Below are 7,601 nucleotides of genomic sequence, written 5' to 3'. Positions count from 1 at the left end.
TAATGTAGCGATTAGGGTTCTTGTTTAGTACCAAAAGTTCTTTTTCTCTTTATTAGGGTTCATGCATGTAGCTATTTTCCCCAATTATGTTCTAATTGTTTTTCCTCAGTCCGATAATCAATGATTCATTCAATCAATTAAATATATAACATCCAAAATAGTAATCTATTACTAGAAGAATACAAAAGAAAAAGAAATGACGATTGCTATTATTGGTTTCAGTTCTTCTTTCTTTTATTTTTGAGTCCATTTTTTGTTATTCTTCTGTTCAATTAGTTTGGTATTTCTTTAAATGTTTGCTGCTTTGTTTGGTATTTTGATTGCATGCACTTAATTTTGATATTTTAATTTGTTGTTCTTGCTAATATTAACCTAAATATTATTGGGATCGACGTTGACAGTAAAACATTTGATAGGTATAGCTCATTTCAGTTTAATTTTGTCCTTTCTTTTGAGCAGATTTCTATTTATTAAAAGGTAGATTGATTATTTCTTTTGTCACTAGCGTATTAGCAGATCTTTCTGCTATAATAGTTAATTATGTGTCGATTAGTTTCTCTTGTTTAAGTCTGATTTCTTGACGCCTGGTTGTTAAGTTACGAGATCAAACTTATTAAAGTACTTGCTAAGAAACTACTCAGAAAATACTAGAAAAGTAAGTGGAAAGAGAAAAAGGGTAAGGAAATACATTAAGAAAAAAAATTGAATGCTTAAAACTATGCAATACTTTAAAACTGAAGCATTATGATGAATGCCAGCAGCTGAAAAGTGTGCTTCAATATTTTAACAAAACACTATTCCATGACCCATTGAATGCCATCACTTGGCAAAGTATGAGCTCAACTCTTCTGTCACGACTGCGTCTTATTAACAATTAATTCATTGCTAGAGATGAATGAGCAGAAGAAATCCTTTTTCCCCCAAAGCACCACTAGATGTTGTCTTAATAATCCCCCCACATCCAAAATATGAAAAGAGCGAACGAACATAACAGATTCCCCACACGGCACCACTAAAATTCTATGGACAACTTCCTTTTTCTCCCTCTTTTTTCAGTTTTACATTAGTTTTTCTTTGAGAATATTAATAGGAGTAAACTGATTGCTGAAGTTTGACCACTGGTCATCAGGAGTACTTTCATTTAAAACGTCTTATGTCCTATGTTTCGTCCTCTGTAAATGATGTTATTTCACAGGCTATGTTGTTCACATATAAGCTTTTGAACTATCTTTTCAATTTTGAAATTGTGATGGTATCTTATGTCTTCCTTTCTAGCCATGCCAATTGATAAATCTTGGATTAGTAAACCACGAAACACACCTGAATATACATATGATCTAAGACGATTTTTGGATTTTGCTTTTGAGCACGGGTCAGTTGATGGGTGCGTAATTAAGTGATGTGATTTTAACAAGTGGCAAAAGAAAGATGTAGTTGAAGAGCACCTGATTCTTAAGCCTTTCCCAAAAAATTATAAATTTTGGTATTGACATGGTGAAGAATCAAATGCAACCGTGCAACAGACTTCTCAGAGCACCCATGTCATAGAAGATAATTTACAGCTCCAAGATCTAATAAAAATTATGATTAATGATGCGTTTGGGTTCACCAGAAATAATATCAACGAGCCTGGTGTGTATTCTAATCATATAAATAGAGAAGAAATATTTGATAAAAGGCACATTGAGGGGCATAATAAAGATTATACAAAGTTCTATGAATTGGTCGAAGATGGCAATCAACTATTATACGAAGGGTGTACGAAGTATTTCAAATTGTTCTTTCTAATAAAATTGTATCATATAAAGTGTCTTTGTTGAATAACTGACAAAGCGATGAGTATGGTATTAGAATTATTAAAAGATTTCTTTGAAGATGCCAAGATTCCTGGTTCTTTTTATGAGGCCAATAAAACCATCAACAAACTTGGTCTTAATTATACAAAAATGCATGCCTGCTCAAATGATTGTATGTTATATTTTAGCGAAGATGAAGGCATAAAAGAATGCAAAAGATGCAATACATCTAGGTGGAATAATAATAAGAAGAAGCAGTCTGCAAAGATATTGCGCTACTTTCCACTAAAGCCAATGTTGCAAAGATTGTTTATGTGCTTTAAATCTGCCGAGTCTATGAGATGGCATTCTTTAGAGGGTAGCCAATATGGATTGATGAGGCATCCTATGGATTCTCAGGCTTGGAAAACTTTTGACTTGCTTCATCCTGAATTTGCTGCAGATCCTCAAAATGTACGGCTAGGCGTAGCTAGTGACGCTTTCAATCCTTTTGGAGCAATGGCAACTAACTATAGTATCTGGCCAGTGGTACTTATTCCATACAACTGTCCTCCTTGGAAGTGCATGAAACAAACTTCATTCATACTCTCAATGATCATTCCAGGAAAACAAATGTCGGGCAATGACATAGACGTGTATTTACAACCTCTCATTCAAGAGTTGAGGGAATTGTGGTACGATAGAGTACAAACATTAGATTATTCAAAGAATGAAATATTTAAAATGCGAGGAGCATTGATGTGACAATTAGTGATTTTTCTGGCTTGGTACATTATCTACATGGAACATATACACTCAGTTTGCTTGCCCCACATGTAACTTTGATACCGACTCTTACAGATTGAAGCATAGTAGAAAGTGATATTTTATGGGTCATCGTCGTTTTCTTGAAAGTTATCATCGATTTAGATTGTAATGTGTTTGTTTTAATGGAAAAATCGAGCAACGAGAGCCACCAATTGCATTATCAGGGCCAGACATCTTGAAACAAGTAGGGGAATTAATGTCAATTTTGGGAAAGTACATGTTTTTAATGATAAAGGTAAAAGAGCTCGAAGACAAACTGTTAATGAAGATAGATCGAGACAGTGGAGAAAGAAGAGCATATTTTTTTATCTTCCTTACTGGGAAACGAACTTGTTACGTCATAATCTAGACCTTATGCACATTAAAAAGAATGTGTGTGAGGATGTGATATACATTTTACTCAATGATTCTGAAAAATCAAAAGACAATATTAAACTAGGAAGGATCTTAGAGAAATGGGTATAAGGAAGGAACTTTGGGCATATGAGAATGGAAGTTATTGTCCATCTTTGTTTACTATTTTAAATACAAAGAAAGGTGGACTTAAGAAAGATATATTTTTGCGGACCTTAAAGAATGTCAAAATGCCTGATGGATATGCGAGCAACATTTCGAGATGTATCGACTTGAAACAACGAAAGCTTTAATATGAAGAGTCATGATTTTCACATTCTCATGCAGCACTTGTTACCAATTACCATACGAAATATTTTACCTGACAAAGTGACTGTAGTGTTAATAGAGTTGAGTTCGTTCTTCCGACAACTATGTGCCAAAATCTTAGGTCCAATAGACCTTGATAGGCTTCAAACTCGACATTTTCTCACTATGAATCACTTGAAAATGTTATTCCCTCCAGTATTCTTTACCATCATGGTTCATTTAACTTGTCATCTAGTTGGTGAAGCAAAACTTGGGGGACTGCAACAGTGTCGATAGATGTATCCTGTGGAGAGGTAAAAGATTTTTTATTTCTTAATGGTAGTTTATTCTTTAAGACAAAGATGTTAAATTGTAACTGTTAACTAACCATTGGTCTTTTATTTAGGTATTTGGGACATTTTAAGTCCTATGTGCGGAACATGTCACAACCAGAAGGTTCTATAGCTGAAGGATACCTAGCTGAAGAGGCTCTCACTTTCTGTTCTTAGTATTTTGAAGGGATTAAGACAAGAATTAATAGGCCCCGTCGTGTTGATGATTATCCGGAGGATAGAGGCTCGACGAATTCATCTAGCATTTTTCCATCAGTTGGTAAAAGAGTAGCAACAGAAACATTTGAGTAGTCACCTATAGTGAAATGTCAATCACATCGATATGTGGTACTAAATTGTCCACAAGTCATGTCGTTCATTGAGTGAGTATTTAATGCAAATCAAAATAAAACATATATTTAATATGTAGAACTTACATTAATGATTAATATTTGTATCATCATTTCATGTAGTGAATTTAAATATCATGTACGAAGGCGCTGGAAGGGTCGAAAGCCTACTAGTACGAAGATTGAGAAGATAGTTAATAAAGACTTCATTGATTGGTTTCCCCGAAAGGTTTGTTACAAATGTATTAGAATTTTACAAATTTAAAACTATGCCTAACATATTTTTTTAATTCTTATTTCAGATTGTGAACCCAGACATTTCGAATACTGTATCAGATGATCTAAAGTTTTTAGTAGATGGTCCAGCACCACATGCTAGAAGGTTTACATCATTTAATATCACGGGTTCAAATTTCGGACTTTAGAGTGAGAGAATGGATTGAAAACTTAAAATAGTGGAGTATTTTTTACTTCGTCCACATCTTGTATTACTAGTGGTGCTGATAGAAACCTGAGGCAAGACGATTTGCCATATTATGGTAAATTAGAAGACACCATTGAACTTAACTACTATGGTCGATTTCGGGTTACACTCTTCAAGTGTAAATGGGCTGACAAAACTAGGGATAGGGGGTTTAGAACAGATGCATGGGGATTTTCTTCCGTTAATTTTTCATGATTGATTCGTAGTGGCGATCGTGAAGAGCATGATCCATACATTGAAGCTTCACAAGCTCAAATAGTATATTATGTGGATGATGAGGTGAATAAAGGTTGGAGTAATGTTATTCACTTGAAACCAAGAGACTTATATGATATGGGAGGAGAAGGAGATAATGAATTTCCTGAGAATGAGCCATTCCCGGTGCAAGACTTAGATCAACACTTTGGGGATGTTAATGATCTGATTTTGTATAGGGAGGATGAAACTGATGAAATATTAAGTGATCACGATATTGAAAATGAGATTGGCAAAGATGAACATATTTGAAGAGTCATTGCCAACCCTTTTCACATTTTAGAAGGAAGCATCTTAATATATTTTCGTTTCAAATTAGTTTAGATTATAGCTATGTCCTTTTTTGTTCTTGACTTGCTTTATGTTCTTGCATCTAGTTACTTTCTTTCACTAACTAAGCTTAAGTTATTTTTGTCTTGAAGTTTAAACTGATTTGGTATCAAAGTTTTCTTGTTTTGCTTTATATACCTTTATGTATGTAGATATGCCGAAGCAAAATAGGGTTAAAAATCAATTCAAATCAGTCAAAGAGAGATCTTCGCTTGTTCTAAGGCAGTCATCATAGGCTCAAGCTTCATCTTCAACATCTTATCGAGTCTCTTTATATTCTACACTACCTACACAACCTACACAGCCTGTTATTTCAGTTGATGTAGTCTATTCGCAGCACAGTGTTCCATCTTCATCATCTGATGGAGTCTCTTCGCATCATGTTGTATCATCTTCATCATCTGATGGAGTATCTTCTCAGCCCGCCATTCCATTTTCATCATCTGATCCAGTCTCTTCACGACAAACTTGACGTAGTACTAGCAATGAAGAGCCTCATTGGTTTGTCGATGTTATAGGTACATATAAATTTCAAGTGATTGAGTATTTTTTTTGTTTTCCTCGTTTAATGTTTTATATTGACTTTATTTTGTTGTAGATGAACGTAAAGTAATAAAAATAATTAGATTGAAGGTTAAGGATGTCCATAACTTGGATAAAGGATTGCGTATAATTGTAGAATTTGATGAATATCAGCAATTGGGAAATCGGCTGGCCCAATTGCTGGAATTTTAGGGCAGCTTGCAACAAATCTTATGTACTTTCCTATTGGCTTTGAGAAATGGCCTTATGCTGTGAAATGCTATTTTATTTTCAGATTGGTACTGCTTGTCTAGTGGGTTTCCACAACTATTTCCACTAGCATTTTGATAGTCTGAGATGCATGACAGGATGTTGGTGACAATTTGTAGTGTTACTCATATGCCTTCTCTTATCATACTTTGTGTGGACTATATTGTTCTTTGTGTGGACTATACTTACTCGAAACTATTCTTTCGAGTTTGAAACGTGCTTGGATTATGTTAGTAGATTAGCGTTATTAGTTATCTATTAAAGTTGTTATAAACTTTGGTATACATCGAGCTTTTACGGGATATTTTTGTCGGCCTCAAGTGTCATGTCCATGATGTTGTATGATAGTAGCCTAGCATAGACGTGTTGAAGGATCTTGTCCACTTATATTTCAAACCAGCAATTTTAATATTAGTGTTCCACTAGTAATTGAACGGAGAGACTAACATATCAATTACTGCCAGTGCTATTTGTAAGTAAGCTTTAGGAAATGAAGAGGAGTTAGGATTTGGTTTTAGCTGATACTGAAGGTTCTTTGAATCTACAACCTGTTACAGAAGCAACAACAACAATCTAGTATAATCCCACTAGTGAGGTATGGGAAGGGTAGTTTGTATGCAGACCTTACCCCTACTCATGGGTAGAGAGGCTGTTTCCGATAGACCCTCGCCTACCTCCCTCCAAGAACTCCCTACCTTGCTCTTGGGGTGACTCGAACTCACAACCTCTTGGTTGGAAGTGGAGGGTGCTCACCACTAGAGCAACTCACTCTTATCAAATAATATAAAATACAATAATTATTTTTTATATGGAAATACATTAATTTCAGCTTATTAATTAATACTCCTTCCGGTCCATAATAAGGGACATTTTGGCTATTGGCACACCCTTTAAGAAAATACTAACTCCTAAAAAAAGTACTTTGACGAAATTACCTTTAATTAAAATTAGCATATTGTTAACCTAACATATTGAGATTTGTAAAAAAGGGCAAAGTTTGAAAAAATTAAATTAAATTCTTCTTGATTATGTAAAAGGTCACTTATTTTGGACCAAAATAAAAAAAGGCAAACAAATCACTTATTATGGATCGAAGGGACTAACTTCTGTTCATTTAAAGATATGCATCATAATTCTAGATAAAATTAGGAAGTACCTCAAATAATACGTGACAAAAGCAATAATATTTGTTCATTATCACTAAATTAAAGGATAAATATAGTTATAGAAAAAAATAAATGGCAATAAAATAGAATTCAAATTGTTGTACCTTTGTTTCCATGCATAAATAACACAGTGAACTACTTCGGAGTTCAAGGTGAACAAGCATTTTGGGTTCAAATGTAGATGGCAATGACTCCCAAGGATACTTAGTCCAGACAAAACAACGCAAGTTGTTGGGTAGATACTCAATGGAACCATCACCGGTCTGTTACAGAAGCAAAATCAATTAAAACCTATGGGAAAATAAAGTGACAAGTTTTTAAGAACCAAAATGCTATTGAGAACAATAAATAGCATAATCAATAGCATATGAAGTTAATCATATAAGAAGGTACAATAAAAGGATGGACATGAAGTCAATAAGTAATTCCTTAATGCACATCTAACCAACATGATAAATTTTAGTTGCATATTGCTGATGTAAGAATAAACACATAAAACTACAAAATCTAAACTGCTGCACTTTTCAGAAAATATTATTTTCTCCATCCACAGAGAAGTGTAGAGAAAAAAAGGAAAATTCTGAAAACTTCATAAAATAAGTTTTAAATCATTACAACACATAACTCACAGTAATAATCGAGTCAAG

General features: G+C 34.0%; 1 long non-coding RNA gene across 4 annotated transcripts; it reads left to right on the top strand.

The window, feature by feature from the left end:
* The first annotated feature begins 342 nt into the window (after positions 1 to 342).
* On the top strand, positions 343 to 5,777 carry LOC138896450 (uncharacterized). 4 transcript variants are annotated; one of them, XR_011409594.1, is made up of 5 exons: positions 2,211 to 3,559; positions 3,652 to 3,960; positions 4,051 to 4,156; positions 4,230 to 5,514; positions 5,595 to 5,777. It is a non-coding gene; the product is annotated as an uncharacterized lncRNA (long non-coding RNA). The 4 variants fall into 4 exon arrangements; XR_011409593.1 differs by lacking the exons at positions 2,211 to 3,559; positions 3,652 to 3,960; positions 4,051 to 4,156 and adding exons at positions 381 to 416; positions 1,276 to 1,384 and having other exon boundaries at positions 4,957 to 5,514; positions 5,595 to 5,761; XR_011409595.1 differs by lacking the exons at positions 2,211 to 3,559; positions 3,652 to 3,960; positions 4,051 to 4,156 and adding an exon at positions 343 to 416 and having other exon boundaries at positions 5,149 to 5,514; positions 5,595 to 5,732.
* Positions 5,778 to 7,601: the final 1,824 nt, after the last annotated feature.

The sequence above is a fragment of the Nicotiana tomentosiformis genome, chromosome 7, assembly GCF_000390325.3.
Source record: "Nicotiana tomentosiformis chromosome 7, ASM39032v3, whole genome shotgun sequence".
NCBI classification, from domain to species: domain Eukaryota; kingdom Viridiplantae; phylum Streptophyta; class Magnoliopsida; order Solanales; family Solanaceae; genus Nicotiana; species Nicotiana tomentosiformis.
Note: the sequence above shows the minus strand (reverse complement) of the source record. Positions and strands in the feature narration are given on the sequence as shown.